Source organism: Oncorhynchus nerka, linkage group LG27 (genome assembly GCF_034236695.1).
Source record: "Oncorhynchus nerka isolate Pitt River linkage group LG27, Oner_Uvic_2.0, whole genome shotgun sequence".
In the NCBI taxonomy this organism is placed as follows: domain Eukaryota; kingdom Metazoa; phylum Chordata; class Actinopteri; order Salmoniformes; family Salmonidae; genus Oncorhynchus; species Oncorhynchus nerka.
In genome coordinates this window covers 74,180,325-74,202,408 of record NC_088422.1, presented here as the reverse complement: position 1 = coordinate 74,202,408, position 22,084 = coordinate 74,180,325, and positions in this window count along the sequence as shown.

The window sequence follows — 22,084 nt, the reverse complement described above, 5'->3', positions numbered from 1 at the left end:
CCAGACGTTACTTATGGCTGCCCATGAGGGCTTAGGCCTAAAGACTTAGGACTTACACCGTGCAGAGAGAGAGTTGGAGAGAGAGAGAGAGAGAGAGAGAGAGAGAGAGAGAGAGGACAATAGACAGAAAGAGAGAGAGGGAGAGAGAGAGAGAGAGAGAAAGAGAGAGAGAGAAAGAGAGAGCGAAAGAGAGAGAGGGGGAGAGAGAGAGAGAGAGAGAGAGAAAGAGAGAGAGAGAGAGAGAAAGAAAGAGAGAAAGAAAGAGAGAGGGGGCGAGATAGAGAGAGAGAGAGAGAGAGAGGGGGAGAGAGAGAGAGAGAGAGAGAGATAGGATAGAGAGAAGAGAGAGAGAGAGGGGGAGAGAGAGAGAGAGAGAGAGAGAGAGAGAGAGAGAGAGAGAAGATAGAGATTTAGAGGAATACTAAATTCCTTAATGAAAAAAGCCACAAAAGAAAACCAGGACATGACGAAACATGTGGCCAACACCACTCCCCTGTCCCCTCAACAGTCTCCTCAACTTTCCCTTTATTCGGCTTTCGCTTTGTCACGGCTCGACCAAGGTCACGGCTTTGGTCCGGTGGTGGTCAGGGAGGACCCACACGGGTACAGATGCTCTCAACCAGGTCCTCCAGACCATGGCTGTAAGGGATAGTACCTCACAGAAGGGCGATGAGTAGTAGCGGTCAGGGAGAAGCTGTTTTCAGCATGATGATCATTCCATGACGGAATCTGCGCCATTCCCGACTTTTCCAAATAAAGGATTGAGTTTCGTCCCAGAGAGGGAAAGAATGAGCAGTCCTAGGAAGAGGGAAAGGATGAGCAGTCCTAGGAAGAGGGAAAGGATGAGCAGTCCTAGGAAGAGGGAAAGAGGAATTACAATGGGGCCCTCATATTAATACAACCACAATAAGATAATGTTATGGTATCACAAATAAGCGGAGCAAGTGAGTAAGATTATTCAAAAAGACAAAGAACATCTGTACTGCCTGTCCTTAAATGCTCTTGTGGTGTAGAAAATAAAACCACTCAAAGTCATTGCATAAAACGCTGAATATCTTGGCACTAATTACAAGGTTTTTCCTTACAGCCATAGCACTTCTAAATGACTTTGACAGTCACCTCTCCTTGTTAGAACAAGCTCTGATTATTTCATTGCACAATGCTTCAAACCACATCATACACATGTACTTAAAAGGCATTTGATACGGGCCTTCTAGGCTGTTTTGTTAGACTGTGCCACTCATATCAGAATGGGCAATGTGTGGTTAATAAGATACTGCCTGTGAGTCATGCTCTGTAGCCAGCCATACATTATGGTTTGAGCCAAGGCATGCAAGGGCTTTATTGATAACAGGTCTTACAGGGTGCTACCGATGGCTCCATCGTAAACATAAACCATCTAGCTGCTTTTAATAAGATGGGGCATAAGAGAAATGTCAACGATATGTTGAATGAGCTGTCAGGTTGAGAATGCATTTGTTTTGAGAGGACTCAACGTTTACACTACTGTAAACGTTGTAAATGATGTACTGTATGTTGGTAGGTTAGGCACATGGTACAAAGCTCTGGGTGCATTAATGTTGAGAAGATTTACATATCAATTCACCCCCAACCCCACTCTGCCATGCAAACCGAGCACATTCATTAACCCAGGTCCCTCATACTCAAAATATTTGCCGTCACTAACTCAATTTACGGTTTAATTTGCTGTATGGAGTCATTTATCGACCAGGAAAGCCTTATTAGTGATCGAGCTCACAGACCCTGGCCCATCCTACAACGTTTTAATTTATATTCTATGAGCAGCTGGGTCTGACGAGAGACTGATGGTCCCATCACCTGGGCTATGGGGGGCTAAATGACCCCCCTCCCACAAAAACATACCCCAACACTCACCCTGGATGGATGTTAATAAATTCTTCCACAACTCACCATTTGACTGCTTGACATTATAGTTGTGTCCATTTGACATGGCTGACGATGACACGGGTGCACCAATGATGTGTTAGTTGGTGGATTTCTTCATTCTTCCAAACATGGTTGTTATGAATAGAAAAGATGAAACCTGTACCCCATCCTCCTGCCTCTCTTCTACCTCTGGAGGCAGAGCGTACATAAACAACTCCCTTCCATCGGGGTAATTCAGCATCCAAGAGATCACCACTCTACCACTGTCAGCCATGTCATTTGATTGCCCCCATCGGTCGCAGCCGTCAGAGACCTATCTCCTCTTCCTGTTTAGATTTCCAAACATTTCATTTATCCCCAATCATTTCTACGGCTCACTCTCTCCCACTTTTATCGGCCTTCATCAGTCTTGTTTAAAGCAGAAATGCAGAAGAGATGGGCTTGCTGGGGGGAAATTGCCCTAGTTTGATAATGAGGTAGTAGAAGTACTGTAGTAGTGGTGGTGCTGGAGGATTGAAGAGGATGAGAAGGGCTAAATAATTAAACTGTACAGGTGATTCATTCGAAGGAAAGGCAACGCGTGAGTTTGTGACAACGCAGCAGCCGGCATGAAGCTTAATTGCAAACGCTGGCTGAAGCTGAAATGGATTGTTCCTAATGGGGAGTCTGTCTTAGCCAAGTCCTTGCTGTGAACATGGGCTTTACCTAGTATACGGGTGGTGTGTGCGCACCTGTGTATGTGTGTGTCTGTGCATACAAATCAAATCAAATTGTATTGGTCACATACACATGGTTAGCAGAGGTTATTGTGAGTGTAGCGAAATGCATGTGTTTCTAGTTCTGACAGTAGAGCAATATCTATCAAGAAATATCTAACAATTCCACAACAAATATCTAATGGAATAAGGAATGGAATGGAATAAGAATATACAGTGGCAACAACAAAATATGTGAACCCTTTGGAATTACCGGGATTTCTGCATCAATTGGTTATAAATTGTGATTTGATCTTCATCTAAGTCACAACAATAGACAAACACAGTTTGCTTAAACTAATAACTAAGCATTGTATTTTTTTATCTATATTGAATATATTTAAACATTCACAGTGTAGGTTGGAAAAAGTATGTAAACCACTAAGCAAATGACTTCTCCAAAAGCTAATTGGAGTCAGGGGTCAGCTAACCTGGAGTCCAATCAATGAGATGAGATTGGAGACATTGGTTAGAGCTGCCCTATAAAAACACTCAAAAAATTTGAGTTTGCTATTCACAAGAAACATTGCCTGATGTGAACCATGCCTTGAACAAAATAGATCTCAGAAGACCTAAGATTAAGAATTGTAGACTTGTATAAAGCTGGAAAGTATTACAAAATTATCTCTAAAAGCCTTGATGTTCATCAGTTCACAGTAAGACAAATTGTCTATAAATGGAGAAAGTTCAGAACTGTTGCCACTCTCCCTATGATTGGCTGTCCTGCAAAGATGACTGCAATATTGCTGAACTGACTTGCCTAGTTAAATAAAGGTTAAATAAAATAAAATAAATACAAATAAATGAGCACAGTGCAGAAGGCTCAATAAGGTTAAGAAGAATCCTGGAGTGTCAGCTAAAGACTTAAATAAATCTCTGGAACATGCTAACATCTTTGTTGACAAGTCTACGATGGTGGAAGGAGCATCATGGTTTGGGGTTGCTTTGCTGACTCAGGGCCTGTACAGCTTAGTATCACCAACTGAAAAATTCATTCTCAAGTTCATCAAGACATTTTGCAGGAAAATGTAGACTATCTCTCCGCCTATTGAAGCTCAACAGATGTTGGGTGATGTAACAGGACAACGACCCAAAACACAGAAGTAAATCAACAGAAGAAAATATGCCTTCTGGAGTGGCCCAGTCAGAGTCCTGACCTCAACCCGATCGAGATGCTGTAGCATGACCTCAATAAAGCGGTTCACACCAGACATCCCAAAAATATTGCTGAACTGAAAAAGTTTTGTAAAGAGGAATGGTCCAAAATTCCTCCTGACCGTTGTGCAGGTGTGATCTGCAACTGCAGAAATAGTTTGGTTGAGTTATTGCTGCCAAAGGAGGGTCAACTAGTTATTTAATCCAAGGGTTCACATACTTTTTCCACCAATCACTGTGAATATTTACACGACGTGTTCAATAAAGGCATGAAAATGTATAATTGTTTGTGTGTTATTAGTTTAAGCACATTGTGTTTGTCTGTTTTAGTGACTTAGATGAAGATCAGATCAAATTTTATGACTAATGTATGCAGAAATTCAGGTAATTCCAAAGGGTTCACATATTTTGTCTTGCCACTGTATACATGTAAATATATGGATGAGCAATGACACAGCGGCATAGGCTAAGATGCAATAGATAGTATAGATTATAGTATATACATATGAGATGAGTAATGCATTTTAAAAGTGACTAGTGTTCCTGTCACGGATTGATCTGTTTCACCTGTCTTTGTGATTGTCTCCACCCTCCTCCAGATGTCACCTGTTTTCCTCATTAGTCCCTGGGTTCTTATTCCTGTGTTCCGAGCTTGTCTGTTGCCAGTTAGTCTTGTTTATCAAGTCAACCAGCCTTTTTCCCCGTTCTCCTTCTTTTTCCTTCTCTCTGTTTTTGCCATTCCTCCCGGTTGTGACCCTTGCCTGTCTGGCCTCTGAACCCGCCTGCATGACCATACTGCCTGCCTTGACCTCAAGCCTACCTGCAACTCTGTACCTCCTGGATTCTGACCTGGCTTTGATCATATGCCTGTCTACAACCGTTCTCTTGCCTACCTTTTGGATTATAAGAAATATCAGAGACTCAAACCATCTGTCTTCCATGTCTGCATCTGGGATTCGCCTTGTACCCTTATAGTTCCATTTATTGAAGTGGCCAATTATTTCTAGTCTGTATGTAGGCAGCTGCCTCTCTGTGCTAGTGATGGCTGTTTAACACTCTGATGGCCTTGAGATAGAAGCTGTTTTTCAGTCTCTCGGGCCCCAGCTTAGAGGCACCTGTACTGCAGACCACACCACCCTCTGAAGAGCCCTGTGGTTGTGGGCGTCGAGGTTGCCATATTAGGCGGGCCTGACAGGATGCTCTCAATTGTGCATCTGTAAAAGTGTGTGAGGTTTGTAGGTGCCAACCCCAATTTCTTAAGCCTCCTGAGGTTGAAGAGGCATCGTTGAGCCTTCTTCACAACACTGTCTGTGTTGGTAGACCATTTCAGTTTATCAGTGACACTCCGAAAGCCTTCACCTCTTCCCTGTAGGCTGTCTTGTTGTTGTTGGTAATCAAGTCTACTACTGTTGTGTCATCTGCAAACGTGCTGATTGAGTTGGAGGCGTGCGTGGCCACACAGTCATGGGTGAACATGGAGTACAGGAGGGGGCTGAGCACGCACCCTTGTGGGGCCCCAGTGTTGAGGACCAGCGAAGTGGAGATGTTGTTTCCTACCTTCACCACCTGGGGGTGGCCAATCAGGAAGTCCAGGACACGATTGCACAAGGCGGGGTTGAGACCCAGGGCCTCAAGCTTAATGATAGTGTTAAATGCTGAGCTATAGTCAATGAACAGCATTCTTACATAGGTTTTCCTCTTGTCCAGATGGGATAGGGCAGTGTGCAATGTGATGGTCATCGTCTGTGGACCTATTGGGGCGGTAAGCAAATTGAAGTGGGTCTAGGGTGACAGGTAAGGTGGAGGTGATATGATCCTCGACGTGTCTCTCAAAGCAGTTCATGATGACAGAAGTGCGTGCTATAGTTATTTAGTTCAGTTATCTTTGCATTCTTGGGTAGAGGAACAATGGTGGCCATCTTGAAGCATGTGGGGAAAAGGCCTCCTGGGATGGGGGCTGGGATTAAAAATATAAATATCGGAAAAAAACACACATCACGACAAGAGAGACACCACAACACTACATAAAGAAAGACCTAAGACAACAACATAGCAAGGCAGCAACACATGACAACACAGCATGGTAGTAACACCACATGACAACAACATGGTAGCAACACAACATGGCAGCAGCACAAAACATGGTGCAATAATTATTGGGCACAGACAACAGCACAAGAAGGTAGGAACAACAATATATCACTTGAAGCAGCCAGAACTGTCAGTAAGGGTGTCAATGATTGAGTCTTTGAATGAAGAGATTGTTTTTGGCAGCTCGTTCCAGGCGCTAGCTTCAGCGAACTGAAAAGAGAAGCGACCCAGGGATGTGTGTGCTTTGAGGACCTTTAACAGAATGTGACTGGCAGAACGGGTGTTGTATGTGGAAGATGAGGGCTGCAGTAGGTATCTCGGATAGGGGAGAGTGAGGCCTGAGAGGGTTTTATAAATAAGCATAAAACATTTTTTTAAGCATCAACTAATGGGCCTTGCGACGGGTATACAAAGATGATCAGTTTACAGAGGAGTATAGAGTGCGGTGATGTGTCCTATAAGGAATATTAGTGGCAAATCTGATGGCCAAATAGTAAAGAGCATCTAGCCAATCGAGAGCACCCTTACCTGCCGATCTATAAATTACATCTCCATAATCTAGGCCATCATTGTCAATAAGAATTTGTTCTTAACTGACTTGCCTATTTAAATAAAAATGTATAAATACATAATTTAGCGTGGGTAGGATGGTCATCTGAATCAGGGTTAGTTAGGCAGCTGGGGTGAAAGAGGAGCGATTACGATAGAGGAAACCAAGTCTAGATTTAACCTTACCCTGCGGCTTTGATATGTTATGAGAGAAGGACAGTGTACCGTCTAGCCATACTCCCAAGTACTTGTACGAGGTGACTACCTCAAGCTCTAAACTATCCTCACGGAGTTGTCCATCAAGGGCAAAGTGTAATCCCGCTACTGTTTCAGTTAAAAGTTGAGGGATGGATCTTGAGAAATGTAACCACTCTAAAAATGTGTAGACCAAGCTGTGGATGCCAGGACCGACCATCCATTACATCAAAATGTTAGTGTTAATGTTGTTTACATTTACTTTATTTAAAATGATTGGAGTAAACCAAGTGTGTATTTTGGGTTCTGATCGGGTACGACAGTTGGACTAAGCTTCAGAGGCATTAATAAGTCATTTTCTTGGGTACATATAATTTATCATTCATTTCTAAGTAAAACAAATGGATGTAGAGTCTGCAAATGGCCTATGAGGCTTGGTGAAGGACATTTGGAACACAAGGTAGTTTTCCACGACAGAATCATCTTAACATAGCCGTTAGATTTCCAACGGGGCATGTTCACGGACCATGTCCATGCTGTTTATCATGTTACGACCCTGTTAAACTCCAAGCCAAGCGATGAGTACACACTAAACATTAACACCAGGCCAAGGCAGTTCACTGATAGTAATAGCTCTCCTCATAATCCTCTTTACAAGACCTTTAGGCTCCTCTTTACATAAGAGATGTTCTGCCTGACTACCCTGGACCTGTCTTCTCTAACCTCCCTCTCTGTGTGAAAAGAAAACAAGTTAGGGTAGAAATTTCTAATCTAGATTGTACGTCTTTGTACACCAGCCATAGTGGAATGCTATGCTCCATTGTATGGCTTGCTTGTTTGGCATTTGGCAGGCATGTCTATCTATGTATGCTTGTGAAATCAGCATCTGGCAGTATTATTAACTGCTTTATACATTATAATACACTGCATTGCATGCCAATCCTGGATTTGCTTCTCTGACATGGCTACGCTGTCTCTTTGGAAGTATAGTCTAAATAACATAATTGGCCAATCTACACTGCTATGACTTAGCTGCTATGTGGGATGTCTGAATGGTAACTGGTTTAAAATCCTTGACTCCTCCATTCAAATCTCATGGTATCATTAATGTCCTTGTGTTCCACGCTGTTTTCCTCAGCTGCAGAGAAGCATGGTAAACGTAATCTTGTGACTCTGGCGTGGAGATCCCATGACGAATAGCTAATGAATGTATGTGGGGACATATTAACTGGCCTGACAGAGAGCTTTGTGTGTGTTTTATGCATTGTCTTCTGAACATCCACCTATAATATCTCTGAGTTCTTCTCTGTCCCTTCTGTGTACTCCAACCCTCCTTTACCACACTGTCTGACTTTCTCCTTATCCCCACACTCAATCAATTTATCTGCAGTTCATGTTCAGTAATTGATAAGACTCTGTGACGTTTCATAAAAACAATACAATGACAAAGGATCTGGCTCTGAAAGGAACATCCAGATGAGAGGAACTGTGTTCAAAGCTTTTCGTTATAAAATAATCTGATTTTATAGAGCACATTGAGCCACTAGACAGTATACACCGAGTGTACAAAACATTAAGAACATATGACAGACTGACCAGGTGAATCCAGGTGAAGCTATGATCCCTTGTCACTTGTTAAATCCACTTTGATCGGTATAGATGAAGGCGAGGAGACAGGTTATAGAAGGATTCTTAAGCCTTGAGACAATAGAGACACGGATGATGTATGTGTGCCATTCAGTGGCTGAATGGGCAAGACAAACGATTTAATAAGTGACTTTGAACTGAGTATGGTAGTAGGTGCAACGCTGCTTTGTTTTTCACGCTCAACAGTTTCCTGTGTATCAAGAATGGTCCACCAGCCAAAGGACATCCAGCCAACTTGACACAACTGTGGGAAGCATTGAAGTCAACCATGTGGAACGCTTTCGATACCTTGTAGAGTCCATTCCTTGTAGAGTCCATATAGATTTGAGGATGTTCTGAGGGCAAATATTTGAGTGAATATTTGTAATGTATTTGTCTATTAGAAAGCCCATGTTCTTCCCAGTCCACTGCTGGCCAGTCTCTGCCAGAGCAGGAAGCCCACGTGATAGAGCTCCTATTGAATGTGCATGGAGGTAAAAAGCAGAGGTCATCTGAAATGACGAGTCCCATATGAAGGAATGGATTTAGCCTGTTGAATCCCTTATCAAACAGACTATACGTCAGGGCCTATTTTTAAACCAGGGGAATTCACTGCCCATTTTACACTGTTTGTCCACCTTGGATCCACAGGTGTGTCCCAGGGTATCGCCACGGTAACCTTGAACAGGGATTGAGGCCTGGGGTTTGCCTCCTACTGTAAGTGTTACTATTACTGAGATGATCTCTGTTCTATCACCCTGCTTCTGACTGAGATAGTTTTCACTGAAAACACCGTACCTCCAGTTCAGTTCAGTCATTATTTAGCCATTAATAAATATGTTTCTTTCTCAGAGGGAGACAGGAAAAGAAGATTGAATTTCAAATCTCAAATACAGTAGGTAGCTCTCTCCAGCTCTGGCCAGCCCCAGAAAAAGCATGATTTGGTTCCTTGACAATGGTTGAATCAAAATGTGTCCAAAAGGCTGAACCTTTGAGGTCACCGTACGGTGTGCGGTGGAGTAAACGACACAACCCTGGTAGCAAAGGAGTACTGCAGCATGTACCAGTTTGGTGTCCTTAAGCCATTGAAAATACAACATGTATCTGACTACAGTATTTCAATTAGATGAATCCATTGTATTTATTGCGTAATTATTTCCCATCAAAATATGAGGCTATTCATCAATCAACAACATGTAAGAAAAGCATACTTTGATACTCTCTTTAGCTCTATAAAATAATAACTCCAGGCTGAGCCGCCTCTATTTGTGCTTTTATCTCTGAATAATTAATTAGAGAGTCTGAAATCGTTTTGCCATTCACGACCTTGATGGTGTGTACATTGAAAGAAGGGGAGCGGTGTTCAACGTGAAATAAAATGTGAGGGGAGAGGCGGCGTAGCTACATGTTGACACCCCCAGAGTAAACAAACGAGTTGGGCTAGCGGAGATGGGATTACCATATCTCCACTTAACTTGTTTTATCCTGTGAGAATCATCAATATTAAACGGTGAGGAGAAGGAAGAGAAAGTGCTGAGCTATAGGCTTTTAGCAGCCGCCGTTGAGCCTCGGCGTTTAAAGAAGAGAGAGATAAATGAGAGAACCCTCTGGAATCTCAAAAGAAAGTAAATACCCGTCTTTTATCTTTTCTCCCTGTCCTCTCCACTCAGCATGGTCTCTCCGTTCGTTAACACGTTTGGGTGTCACGCCCATTTCTCCAGCTCTTTCTTTCATGTTGTTCAACTCGTTATGATCACTGACAAGTTGTGTCCACTTCCGTCCGTCTCCCTAATGTTATCTGTTTGTCCGTGTAAAAAGCACACGTAAATATTGACTAGACATTTTTGCATGTACTGCATATACGGACCTGCTAATGTTGTCTGTAATTCTATCAGGGCTGTACTCTGCAGCTCTCTGCAGTTCGGACCGTAATGAAGGTAATGAGAAGTGAGAAGTGACCGGTGTATGTGCCTTTGGGCTAAAAGCTGGTGAATCTGCTGTGCTTGCCTGTCGCGTCTGTGTGTATGAAGGTAGACACTGCCCTCAGGGCTATCACCATCAGCAACTTTGTCCTCTTTGGCAGGTAAATGAGCCAGGAGAAGTACGAGTTACACTGCTGAAACATGCATGAACTTTACTTCCCTGGCATCTGACCTGTCAGTCAACACCTTGGAGCATTTGGGCCACACAACGTAAGAGCTAGAGAGCCATAACTTCCTCTCGAGTTAGAGAAAAACAGGATAGAACAGGCGAGCGTACACATTACTGTACACTGTTTCCTCACTGTAAGACACAACACAGGATCCTAAACACAAACGTGCACACAGACACATGTGCACAGCCGCCGCCACCCAACACACACAAACATGAGGGTCCTATCCTATAGAACACACATCTGGTCGCCCTAGGGCCCCTGGAGAGGTGCCAGGCAGAGAGGGCCAACACACAGGGCCCAGAAGGGGGCTACTGTCCCCCTGCCAGCCCCCAGCTGATATTAGTTATCAATATTTTACTTGCTCCCATTAAACTTTAAAGAGGCTGCGATTAGACGCGGAAACAAAGGAGATCCTTCATGATATCGGGTCACGTGGAGCAGTAAAATATCCCTTTAAAGGCTTTATTTAACAATATAAAACTGGCCCAGGTGTGTTAAGCTGTGGGGAGCTGGGAGCTGTGCAGATGGCTGAGGAAGGAGCTTCTGTGCTAAGGCCCTCTGCCAGCTCAACCAGCCATTTGCCACAGTATGAGCACCATACTTCCTGTCACACACTAAAGGACAGGGCCTTTCAAAGGGAAAAGAGCTAGGCCATAGTAATCCTTTCAGTAATCTCTGACCCAGAACAATAATAATCTTGGGTAGCTGCGTCATATGTTCAATTAGGTTCTGGGGAGAGATATATGAGATAAGATACTAACGAGACTAGAGAAGTCTACACCACCCTAAGCGGAAACTCTCAGCCGAAGCAAGGGCCAAATGTCCCCTTCCGAAATTTAAAAAATGCGAACACCTGCGAAATCGTGATTTGTCCATGTAATCAGTTACAAAATAAATCTGCCCAGTCTCTCCTGCTTGGTCCTTTAGCTGGGTCCATGCCTATTATCCACTTCCTTGGAACAAACCTGAAATTGAAGCCCCAGCTCCTTGTACATACACTTGCCTGTCTTGGAAGAGCAAACCCTCGCTCCAGCTCTGGTAATTATGCTGTTTCTGGGTCCATCCATTCCTCTGTGCCCTGATGGTAAACATGTGTTTGTTGTATTGTTGTTCAGAGAGAGTGGGCCATGGTTGGCATGGATGCTGTGGTGTGGAGAGCTCTCTCCTGTCTTCTTCTTCACGTCTCCTGACCACTGTCATGACGAGCCAGAGCCACAATGATGAAGAATCCCAGTAATGTGGTTACGGTAACAAGAGCGTGCAACAAACAACAACCCTTGTTCTCCTCTCTCTCTATCCCTTTCTCTCTCTCTCTCTCTCTCTCTCTCTTTCTCTCTCTCTCTCTCTCTCTCTCTCTCTCTCTCTCTCTCGCTCTCTCTCTCCCCCCTCTTCTCTCTCTCCCCCCATATCTCTCCCCACACATCTACCTTCTATCTCCATGACCCTCTCTTTTCCCCACACTTCCTCCCCGCCTGTGACTCTCCCTCTCCCTGAATACTCTCCATTCCCCTCTCTGGCTGCTTCTCTCTTCCTACCCCTTCTCTATCCCTGTCATTTCCTCTGAAACCCATTGAAGCCCTGGAGGTTGAGGGCACTCAGTTCATCATCATCTGGGGCCATGTAAGGTTGCCCAGAAAGATGAGTTTTAAACACAACAACAACAACAAGGGAAATGCTGTCTATTACTATAATACATGCAGTCTGCTACTGTAATACATACTGTATGTTACTATAATACATGCTGTCTATTACTGTAATACATGCAGTCTGCTACTGTAATACATACTGTATGTTACTATAATACATGCTGTCTATTACTGTAATACATGCAGTCTGCTACTGTAATACATACTGTATGTTACTATAATACATGCTGTCTATTACTATAATACATGCAGTCTGCTACTGTAATACATACTGTATGTTACTATAATACATGCTGTCTGTTACTGTAATACATGCAGTGACAATGGCTCCATACACAGTTACAGCCAATATTGAGGAACACTGTGAGTAACCTCTTCTAGAAAATGGTTGTGGATTGTGTTTTTCTGTTTTACTTTATTTCCACCTGCCCCAGATAACCTCAATGGTACAGTATCTCTGTTTCATCAAGAATGGTGACGAGGTAAAAATAGGTGTGTGTGTGGGGGGGGGGATTCTTCTATCCTTTGGGGGGACCTAAAATCCCCAAAAGTCCCCACAAGGATAGTAAAATAAGTAAAATTCTCCCTCGTGGGGACATTTCCCACATCCCCATGGACAAAGGCTATTTTAAGCTTATGAGTTAGATTTAGAGTTAGGGTAAGGGGTTAGTGGTTAGGTTTAGGGTTAGGGTTAGGGTTAGGGGTTAGGAGTTAGGTTTAGGGTTTGGGTTTGGGTTAGAGTTAGTGTTAGGGTCACAGGTTAAGGTTAGGGTTAAGGTTAAAGTTGGGGTTAATGGTAAGCGAAAGCTTTAGGGTTAGAGGTTAAGGATAATAGGATTTTGAACGGGAATGAATTGTAGGTCATCGTGGGGAAAGAATACGTGTGTGTGTGCGCATGTCTGTGCGTGTGCGTGTGTGTGTGTGTGTGGGGGGGGGGGGGGGTTCCACATGACGATGACAGTAGTACATAAGCAAAAGAAAACATGCACAAAACCAAAACATTGCACACATTCACTCAGTAGGTGTGTGTTTGTGTGCGAGTACATGTGTGTGTGTGTGCGTGTGTGTGTGTGTATGCGTGTGTGGATGAGTGTGCACGTGTAGACACACATACTGTGCATTTAATAACATATACATAAACACTGTTCCACTTTTCACAAAAAAATATCCAGGCAAATGAATCTAGTGATGATTTACTGCCTTTCCTCTACTAATATGTGCAGTGAGAGAAAGTTGATATGGGAAAAGCACATTTCTCACAATTTACTACACACGGTCTGCCTTCATGGCCTTTTTCTCTTGCCAGTCTACAATATACATAAAGGGGTTTATTTCATCATTGCACTGTAAATTAAGATATATTAGCATCTATTAGGAGCTATGGGCACTTCCACTCTTTAAGAGCCAGTATAGACGGAAAAAATTAAGCGGTATTGTAATTCAATTTTCGACTTATTCATTAAATGCATTTTACTGTGCAAAAGTAATTTTGGTTAGAGCTTTTATGGCCTTCTACTCTCCTGATGCCAATGGATCCACTAGTGAGACGCAGACCGACACAGACCTGGGGTCCTTCTCCCTCTCTTCCTTGTTTCAAGGTTTTAAACAGTATAGTCCTCACCCTTTCCTTCTCTATTTCCAGCTTCTTCTCCCTCTCCCTCTCCTCACATTAATTGCATGGTTCTCTCCACAAACATTCCTGAGGGAGGTTCTTCCCCAAATAGCCGGCCTTCGAGGTTGGATCCCTGGGCCGGCGGCGCGCTCCATTTGGCCGGGACCATGTCGGAAAAGCCAGGCGGCAACCGCATAACGACCAGTGTCTGAGGGGCTAATTTTTCATGTTCAAACAGAGCTAGCGCCTGGCGGCTAGCATCTGCAGACTGACTCCCTGGTCCAGACTGTGGCTAATGCAGGGGTTGTCAGTGCCCTGAAGGGGTCGTAAAACACTGAAACCAAACACTGGGATCCCCCCTTTTATGGGATATACATCTCCTGGTACCGTATAGGCAGTCATGTATGCTTTAAGTGAAGGAATTGTAGATTTGAGCCAATGTGAGGCACAACATCTCAAACTTGATCTGTGCAATAGTACAGCTAATTCCCACTGTACTGTTTTGTAAATAGGCATACACAGTATATGTAAAGAGATGTATGGCCTGCACATAAATACAGCACAACACTTATCATGGCAAAAGGGATGTAGTGTCAGATCTGAACCTAACCACAGTCTATTCAACTAGGTATGTGTAATATATCTGTAAGAGGGGACCAAGTTTTGCCCTCAGGAATTCTGACATAAAACTTAACAAATGCTCTCTATTTTGAATGTATGAATTGATTCCCAATGTTCTGTTGCAAAAAAACATGTTTTATTTGAATTGCATATATAGGGGAGCGTACAGCCTCGTTGTGGTACAGCCTCGTTTCAGATCGCATTTCACACAGTCGAGATTTTGTACAACCCCTTGTCAACCTCTGGACAATGAGTGTGTCATTCTGTGGTGACGCTGTGTGACTAAGCACTCAGATCCTCCAGTCTGTAACCTCTCCTCTGACCTCATCTTTATAAGACATAGTTAAGGAGGAGGTGAACCTCACTTGGTGTTACGGAAAGGGGAGGCTACTTTTCCCCTCATGTTCTCCCTTATTGTGGTTTGGTATAGCCCATGTCCCTGTATTCTGGCACTCCTGGCGGTCTCTCTGGTGCCTGTCTCTGGACCTCAGCCCGGTCCATTCTATTTAGTGAGAGGGGTTTATTTATTATTTTCTCTGACCTGGGGTAGGTGCCCCCAGCGCCACAGGACCACTGTGGCTTGAGTTCCTCATGTCTTTGTGTGTCTCTGTCTCTCCTTCCTCCACAGACCCAGACTTGACTCACCACTGTTTATTGGCTTGATTCTCTACAGTTTTGCTCCAGCGAACTTCATGCAAAACATGGCTCAAACAGGCAGAAAGACCAACATCCCTAAGCTCAACAGCACATGCTTTGGGCTTTGACTGAGCAGTAAGGAAACAAGTTCAGACTTCTTAAGTTTTGAAGGAAGATAAAGCATGATGTATTATGACAGATTTATACATTTTCTTTGCAGATGTCATTGTGTCTTTACTTTGTCCAAACTTAACAGGGGCTCCCGAGTGGAGCAGTGGTCTAAGGCACTGCATTGCAGTGCTAGAGGCGTCACTACAGACCCTGGTTCAATTTCAGGCTGTATCACAACCGACCATAATTGGGAGTCCCATAGGGCTGCGCACAATTGGCCCAGCGTCATCCGGGTTAGGGTTTGGCCGGGGTAGGCTGTCATTGTAAATTTGTTCTTAACTGACTTACCTAGTTAAATAAAGGTTAAATAAAAATATAATTAAAACAGTTTGAGTAGGTACGAGAGGCATAAGCAGAGTTGAAATAGGTTAGAGAGAGGGGAGCAGGCAACTGTCTTGGCGCACCAGTTATTTGTGGGTATAAAAAGATTAAGCCACGCAGATGAGGCTGAGTAAGAAAAATAGACCACATCTATAGTGACCTAAATATTCCATTATCCTGCAGGTAGCATTAGAAAAGTGCTTGGCTCGGATGCTCTGGCTGCGTGTGCTGTTTTAGTTACTGGGAAGTTTATGACACACCAGTAGTTATTTTCTTCTTTCTTTGTCGGCCTGTGTGTGTGAGTGTGTGTGTGTGTGCCTGCTTGCAATCCCCAAGCAAAATTCACCTGTGGTTCTTAAGAAGACAAGCCAAAGCCTCAGGAAGTCAATAATGGCAATGCCACACCAAGCTGCATAGCGTGGATTTACAGTATTTAAGATGTGCAACACCTGGTGTCTTTTACCAGAAATGCTTCTCTGTGGCATTCATGTGTGAGGATCACAGAGTTAAGGCTTCCCTCGGACACCAATACCCAGCCACTCCTTCAAACAGTGACACTGTATTTATTGAGGTCTGTTTGTCAAAGCTACTGTGTCTGATATACAGGATGTAGCTAGGGGTTTAGGCTTTCATGCATGACTTTACAGACAACATCGACCTCAATGAAAGTACTGTGTGGTTTTGTGGAGAGTGCTCGTCGGGGGCAGGGGTAAATATAAGATCCCACAGCATTCAACAGAACTGACTCATTCTAAGGAATCAGTATGGTGAAGATAAAACACATGCTAAACTAGGCATTATCTAAGCAGGTTATATTGTATGCCTTCAAGCCACCTAACTTTCCACACTCAGCAAATGAAATAGGTAGCTGACACTTTTACTAAAAAGACACAAGTCACACCGTGACTCCCCTACAGTATTCTGGGGGCCAGACGTACAGTGATGCTGGAGAAGTTGGACAGACATTAAAGAGGGAGAGGCATTAGAAACCAACAAGGAACGAGTGGATGACCACAGTCACGTAACAGCTTAAAAGCCATTTTTGCTCATTGTGAAGGAAGAATCCCACAGACTATCTCACTCTAGCTCTCACTCTCTGCCTCCCTTTCTTGCTTTCTCTCCCTCCATGTCTCTAGCTATGTATAAAAAGTGGTGAGAGGTGATGTGCAGATCATGCTTGTCCATGTCCTATGTGTCTGTTAAGCAATGCCATACTGTGCTGCAGTCTCCTACAGTCTCCTTCAGCTCATGAAACATGGCGAGAGAAAGGCCATCTAGAAGCTGTTGGGTTGAACCCAGGTAGTTGTGGTTTATTGTCCCTTGCCCTCGATGTAGCAAATATGTGGAATCCATTGCAAAAATGAGTCAATGATCTCACTGACTCAGTATAGGCTACAGTATATTTTGGCAATGACACACTGACCCAAGCTACATATTTCTTAGCTACTCGAAAAGCATGAAAAGCACATACTGTACATATACACAGCAATGGATTATAAATCAAGACAAAATAAAAACTCAAATGCAAGCAGGAATTAAGATGCAATTCAACCTAATATAGACACAGTATATCAAGGAAAGTTGAAAACACAGAGTCAGCCATTTCTTTAGTTAAATTGACTCTACTGGAGTCATCTTAACCCTCAACAGAGTGATACGCTCCCTGGAGTTAGTGCTGATAGCTGGAGTACTTATAACTCCATTTAGAGTCAGGGAGTTAAAACTATGGAGCATCCACAGATGTGGGAGGGGCATCATTGTCATATTTCTGTTGGAGATCGATTTTTTGAATTGTTTGTTTCAATATCTGTGTTTTCGCATATACTTTGATTGTTTTTGATCTTATGCTACACAATGATATGTAACATACATTTTCCTAAACTAATCTAATCTGTAAGTGGTTGGATTTATTGCAAGGCTGTTCCAGTCCACATGACGTAGGTAGTTTATAACAACAGCACTTTCCTCTCTGCTCTGACATGCATTCCGAATACAAGTTGTTGATGATGTAAAATTGCTGAACATCCTCCCTCTTAAATGGATTCCACGAGAGATTGGATGTCACATTGCAAGACACCATAGTATGACACATTAACAATATGTAAATTAGCCTTTATACCCTTACTCCGAAAAATGGGACCATATAAACTCTGCAGGGGTTGAATTAACACTTGTGATAATATTGTAAACACTACTCCAAATAATTAACTCTAGAATACTGAACAACACTGCAGAGAGTTCAAAAAAAACATACAGATTTATTTCAATTAATACTGTACAGAGTGAAACGCAGAGATAAATGTAAACATTACATTTAGCATTCACAACTGAAAAAATGACTGTTGCCAGAGTACATTTGACTATTTTTAGACTGGGACCAAATGTTATCTGTGGCAGAGTTACATTTTCTTCCATTAGAGTTAAATGTGCTCTTTCATATTTTACAGTGTAGCTAGAAACCTAAGGGATACACATTATAAGCATACAAATAAAATGCTGTGGCTAAATGAGACACTGAGATGTGATGAAATGAAATGGAAGTGGATTCAGCAGGGCTGATGGCAGAAGGCTTTCCCATTGACCTTGTTGAAACACAGGAGCCCACAGGAACCCACAGGAGCCCTGTATTTACACCACGGACTGGTAATCTAATGCAAACATGACGCACAAGAGGGCAACCTAAAGAAGTGGAGGTCGGAAAAATAAACGATAGCAACACCACACCGAGGTTTGTGGCTTTACAGTAGCTGCCAAAGCTGAGGCAAACCCAGTAATTCACCCAGATTTGAGTCTGTTAATTCATGGTATCTATAACAGATAGCTATTGCAAACGTGCACACACATACACATACACAGGCACGCACGCTTATCCACACGTACGCATGCACAGAAATTCATGCAAACATAGTGGTTTAAGGTGTGGAAGATGCTCTACGTCTTAGATTAAACAAACAAAAGTAATATCCTTAAAAGTTCATCCCATGGTGGAAAATTCATTTTATCCATTGAAATAAGTGCCGTGTGTACCATTTATTCAGCCCGTGGTCAGCTCCATACATAATTAATGTAATAGAATGATAACCATTCAGAGAAGTCACATTTCCTCCTCTCACATGAAGTGTTCTGCTCTTGTCTATCAGTGCATAGACACTGTTCGGCAATTATGCACCTATTAGGATTAGCTATCATAGGGATGAGTTTGAACACTAGCTAATACCACTCCAATTACGGGACCATTATCTTCCCCCCACAGCTCTCTGTGGTCCTCTCCTCTTTGCCTGACTTTATCTCTGAGAATGATTTGTAAAGTCTAGCAGAAGTCTAGCAGACTTCACAAATAAACAGTGAGGGGGTTATTCATGAGACTTCACTGCCATGCCAAGCATCTGTTTTTAACAATTTGAAATTATACTGTTTTAAGCATAACACATTATCTAGCAGTCTGAGAGACACAGATGAGAGATTTAAAGTGGTGACAAGCACACTAAAGAGGACATTCTGTAACACCAGAGCTTTCTTTGTTTCTCATTTTGTTATAGTCCCAAAGATTCACTGGCACTCGCATACAGTAGGTCTACACCTTCATTTAGGGAAAAAAGTTCAAGGCAATTTTAAGGCCTCTTTCCAACAAAAAAATTGAGAAAACTCATAATTATGGCCCTTCAAAGTGCATTACTTGACTCGGGCTAGAACAAACCGCTGAAGCAGAAAATTGCAAGAGCTACCACCATGCTTTCTAAGTGCACTTGTTGGGATGGCATTAATATTGGAATGATCATTTGGCGTGCTAGGCTAATTTAGAGCCTGTGATTTCTCTGCCCGTAGTCCTCTCGGCAATCAGGCCATAGTTTCCCTGCCTCCTTACTGAACCTCCATCGCTGGGTTAATAGAGCCATATCAGAGGGCTGTAAACATTATGGAACTCTCTACTTCAGTCACTGTTTCTAGGCCAGCTCTCTGTCTGTCTGTATGTCTGTCTGGTACAGTAGCTACTGACCCCAGACCAGGAATATCTCAAGTTGAACCAAGAACAGTGCAACTATCAGTGTTTACAAATCCTCAAAATGTTGGTAACCTCCTGTGCAGTTGCAAAAGTTCACTTAATAAAAATAAAAAAACATGTTTCAACATTAAACTCATTTTTCAAGTTCATCCCAGACTCTCTGATGTGTCCTTTCCTCTGTGTGTAAACTCAGTAGGACAGGCATGGGAAGCGGGTGTGAAAGTAGAGGGAGAGCTGCATTTGAGGTTCAAGAAGAAAGTTAGAGGAAGCTGTAGATGAGAGTTTTAGGGGAATGGAGGGAGCGGATTGTGAGGGCCGAACACTGTCCATACGTTAGGCATTATCATTTTTAAGGTGCAGTAGTAAATCCTGTGCTGGAAGTGGAGGGGCAGGATCTGGGGAAATTTACCAGGATTAATGTACTCCCATCGTCACGGTGACTGATAACGGTTACTACAGTGCCGATGGGGTCACCTTGGGCTGCCTTTGTGTGGTAAAAAGGAAGGGTGGGGTTAGATAGGGAATGTGTAAAATAATGGACTGGGTTGGGCTGCATTCATATTACTGTATATGATGCCTTCCATCAAATGTCAATGCACTTTGCATTGTGTGTGGGTAACCCATCTAAACCCAATAACAAGGCACTCATCTGGTTACGTTAATGCCCTGCAGCTGTCCAATACTTGATATGTGTGGTTAGGAAATGTACAGACCCAGATAAAACATTTAATTGACATCAGGAAACTCCACTTTGTCTATTTTTGTGCAGCACATTTGAGTTACTGAAAATGAAAGACATAAATATTTATCTTGATCAGAGTCAACAACATCCAGTATTGGAGACCTTGCTGTATTACCCTTTGGCAACAACTAATATACACCAGCTGTTTTTCTGTGTCATTCTTAAGCCCAATGTCACTCTGGAAGCCACACTGATGGCACAGTACATTGTCCTTGTGGCCGTGCCATGATTGGTCGGAAATGTAAATCATATTGCAGTTCTCAAGTTTACACTCTTGGCTGGGTGTCTCAAGTCTTGAAGAAACATGTATTTCTTTGAAAACAACAGATTATCTAACATATACTTACTATACCTAGTTACTTAGAGCAACAGTTGAATATGAATCTACCCTATATATACAAATGAGTGGATTCTGCAATTTCAGCCTTATCCATTGCTGACAGGTGTATAAAATCGAGCACACAGCCATGCAATCTCCATAGACAAACATTGGCAGTAGAATTGCCTTACTGAAGAGCTCAGTGATGTTCAACATGGCACCGTCATAGGATGCCACCTTTCTAACAAGTCAGTCAAATTTCTGCCCTGCTAGAGCTGCCCCGGTCAACTGTAAGTGCTGTTATTGTGAAGTGGAAACATCTTGGAGCAACAACGGCTCAGCTGTGAAGTGGTAGGCCACACAAGCTCACAGAATGGGATTGCCGAGTGCTGAAGAGAGTAGAGCGTAAAAATCGTCTGTCCTCGGTTGTAACACTAACTACCAAGTTCCAAACTGCCTCTGGAAGCAATGTCAGCACAATAACTGTTCGTCGGGAGCTTCATGAAATGGATTTCCATGGCCGAGCAGCCGCACACCAGCCTAAGATCACAATGCCAAGCGTCGACTGGTGTTGTGTAAAGCTCTCCGCCATTGGACTCTGGAGCAGTGGAAATGTGTTCTCTGGAGTGATGAATCATGCTTCATTGTCTGGCTGTCCGACAGACAAATCTGAGTTTGGCGAATGCCAAGAGAACGCTACCTGCCTGATTGCATCGTGCCAACTGTAAAGTTTGGTGGAGGAGGAATAATGGTCTGGGGCTGTTTTTCATGGTTGAGGCTAGGCCCCTTAGTACCAGTGAAGGGAAATCTTAACCCTACAGCATACATTCTAGACGATTCTGTGCTTCCAACTTTGTGGCAACAGTTTAGGGAAAGCCATTTCCTGTTTCAGCATTACAATGTCCCTGTGCACAAAGTGAGGTCCATACAAAAATGTCGAGATCAGTATGGAAGAACTTGATTGTCCTGCACAGAGCCCTGACCTCAACCTCATTGACCACCTTTGGGATGAATTGGAATGCCGACAGCGAGCCAGGCCTAATCGCCCAACAACAGTGCTGACCCCACACAATGCTCTTGTGGCTGAATGGAAGCAAGTCCCCGACAGAAATGTTCCAACATCTATAGTAGCAAAGGTGGACCAACTCCATATTAATGCCCATGTTCGACAAGCAGGTGTCCATATACTTTTGGTCATGAGCAGTCAGGAAAGAGAGAGCGAGAGAGAGAGAGAGAGAGAGAGAGAGAGAGAGAGAGAGATGTCATGTTGACCAGTGACCAGCTCTTCTACAGAACGGTTGGATATTTGGAGCGGTTTTGATATGGATGTATTGTTCATTGTGCCGTTGTGTAATAACTGCTGGAATTTTGTAATAGTTTGTCTTACCCTTACAGAGATGGTGGCTAATAGGTAGTCTATAGGGATAGAACTGTGCCTGCACACATCTGTGTATTTCCTTGAGTGTATGAGAAGAAGAAGGGAGAAGGACCTGTCAATTCCTCGTCTCGTCCGTTCTCTGTGCAGGCGAATGCTCCATCCGTCAGGGCTTAAGTAGTTTTCCGACAGTACATTGACCTT